Source organism: Pseudophryne corroboree, chromosome 10 (genome assembly GCF_028390025.1).
Source record: "Pseudophryne corroboree isolate aPseCor3 chromosome 10, aPseCor3.hap2, whole genome shotgun sequence".
NCBI lineage: Eukaryota > Metazoa > Chordata > Amphibia > Anura > Myobatrachidae > Pseudophryne > Pseudophryne corroboree.
The window spans coordinates 178,874,600-178,877,780 of record NC_086453.1 but is presented as its reverse complement, the minus strand read 5'-3'; positions in this window follow the sequence as shown (position 1 = coordinate 178,877,780).

Sequence of the window (3,181 nt, the reverse complement as noted above, 5' to 3'; positions counted from 1 at the left end):
AACAACATGACCACTTTCCACGTGAGATATTTCAATTCCACGGTTTTAAGTGGCTCAAACCAATGTGACTTTAGGAAATCCAACACCACGTTGAGATCCCAAGGTGCCACTGGAGGCACAAAAGGGGGCTGAATATGCAGCACTCCCTTAACAAAAGTCTGAACTTCAGGCAGTGAAGCCAGTTCTCTCTGGAAGAAAATTGATAGAGCCGAAATCTGGACCTTAATGGAACCCAATTTTAGGCCCATAGTCACCCCTGACTGTAGGAAGTGCAGGAAATGGCCCAGCTGAAATTCTTCCGTTGGGGCCTTCCTGGCCTCACACCACGCAACATATTTTCGCCAAATGCGGTGATAATGGTTCGCGGTCACTCTTTCCTAGCTTTAATCAGGGTAGGAATGACTTCCTCCGGAATGCCCTTTTCCTTCAGGATCCGGCGTTCAACCGCCATGCCGTCAAACGCAGCCGCGGTAAGTCTTGGAACAGACAGGGGTCATGGGTCCTCTGAGATCATTTCTTGAAGTTCCGGGTACCAAGCTCTTCTTGGCCAATCCGGAACAATGAGTATAGTTCTTACTCCTCTTCTCCTTATTATCCTCAGTACCTTTGGTATGAGAGGAAGAGGAGGGAACACATAAACCGACCGGTACACCCACGGTGTCACTAGAGCGTCCACAGCTATCGCCTGAGGGTCTCTTGACCTGGCGCAATATCTTTCTAGCTTTTTGTTTAGGCGGGACGCCATCATGTCCACCTGTGGCCTTTCCCAACGGTTTACAATCAGTTGGAAGACTTCTGGATGAAGTCCCCACTCTCCCGGGTGGAGGTCGTGCCTGCTGAGGAAGTCTGCTTCCCAATTGTCCACTCCCGGAATGAACACTGCTGACAGTGCTAACACGTGATTTTCCGCCCATCGGAGAATCCTTGTGGCTTCTGCCATCGCCGTCCTGCTTCTTGTGCCGCCCTGTCGGTTTACATGGGCACTGCCGTGATGTTGTCTGACTGGATCAGTACCGGCTGGTTTTGAAGCAGGGGTTCTGCCTGACTTAAGGCATTGAAAATGGCCCTCAGTTCCAGAATATTTATGTGTAGGGAAGTCTCCTGACTTGACCATAGCCCTTGGAAGTTTCTTCCCTGTGTGACTGCCCCCCAGCCTCGAAGGCTGGCATCCGTGGTCACCAGGACCCAGTCCTGTATGCCGAATCTGAGGCCCTCTTGAAGATGAGCACTTTGCAGCCACCACAGCAGAGACACCCTGGTCCTTGGAGACAGGGTTATCAACCGATGCATCTGAAGATGCGATCCGGACCACTTGTCCAACAGGTCCCACTGAAAGGTTCTTGCATGGAACCTGCCAAATAGAATTGCTTCGTAGGAAGCTACCATTTTTCCCAGGACTCGCGTGCAGTGATGCACTGACACCCGTTTTGGTTTTAGGAGGCCTCTGACTAGAGATAGCAGCTCCTTGGCCTTCTCCTCCGGGAGAAACACTTTTTTCTGTTCTGTGTCCAGAACCATCCCCAGGAACAGTAGACGTGTAGTAGGGACCAGCTGTGACTTTGGAATATTTAGAATCCAGCCGTGCTGTTGTAGCACCTCCCGAGATAGTGCTACCCGGACCAACAACTGCTCCCTGGACCTCGCCTTTATCAGGAGATCGTCCAAGTACGGGATAATTAAAACTCCCTTTTTTCGAAGGCATATCATCATTTCGGCCATTACCTTGGTAAATACCCTCGGAGCCGTGGATAGACCAAACGGCAACGTCTGGAATTGGTAATGACAATCCTGTACCACAAATCTGAGGTACTCCTGGTGAGGATGGTAAATAGGGACATGCAGGTAAGCATCCTTGATGTCCAGTGATACCATGTAATCCCCCTCGTCCAGGCTTGCAATAACCGCCCTGAGCGCTTCCATCTTGAACTTGAATTTTTTTATATATGTGTTCAAGGATTTCAAATTTAAAATGGGTCTCACCGAACCGTCCGGTTTCGGTACCACAAACATTGTGGAATAGTAACCCCGTCCTTGTTGAAGTAGGGGTACCTTGACTATCACCTGCTGGGAATACAGCTTGTGAATTGCCTCTAGCACTGCCTCCCTGCCTGAGGGAGTTGTTGGCAAGGCAGATTTGAGGAAACGGCGGGGGGGGGAGGGGGGGGGACGTCTTGAATTCCAGCTTGTACCCCTGAGATACTACTTGAAGGATCCAGGGATCCACCCGTGAGCGAGCCCACTGATTGCTGAAGTTTTTGAGACGGGCCCCCACCGTACCTGGCTCCGCCTGTGGAGCCCCAGCGTCATGCGGTGGACTTGGAGGAAGCGGGGGAGGACTTTTGCTCCTGGGAACTGGCTGTTTGCTGCAGCTTTTTCCCTCTACCTCTGCCTCTGGGCAGAAAGGACGCGCCTTTAACCCGCTTGCCCTTATGGGGCCGAAAGGACTGTACCTGATAATACGGTGCTTTCTTTGGCTGTGAGGGAATATGGGGTAAAAATGCTGACTTCCCAGCTGTTGCTGTGGAAACGAGGTCCGAGAGACCATCCCCGAACAATTCCTCACCCTTATAAGGCAAAATTTCCATGTGCCTTTTAGAATCTGCATTACCTGTCCACTGCCGAGTCCATAACCCTCTCCTGGCAGAAATGGACATTGCACTTATTTTAGATGCCAGCCGGCAAATATCCCTCTGTGCATCTCTCATGTATAAGACTGCGTCTTTAATATGCTCTACGGTTAGCAATATAGTGTCCCTGTCTAGGGTATCAATATTTTCCGACAGGGAATCTGACCACGCAGCTGCAGCACTGCACATCCATGCTGAAGCAATAGCTGGTCTCAGTATAATACCTGTGTGTGTATATACAGACTTCAGGATAGCTTCCTGCTTTCTATCAGCAGGCTCCTTTAGGGCGGCCGTATCCGGAGACGGTAGTGCCACCTTCTTTGACAAGCGTGTGAGTGCTTTATCCACCCTAGGGGATGTTTCCCAACGTGACCTATCCTCTGGCGGGAAAGGGTACGTCATTAGTAACCTTTTAGAAATTACCAGTTTCTTATCGGGGGAAGCCCACGCTTCTTCACACACTTCATTTAATTCCTCAGATGGAGGAAAAACTACTGGTAGTTTTTTCTCTCCAAACATAATACCCTTTTTGTGGTACCTGGGGTAACATCAGA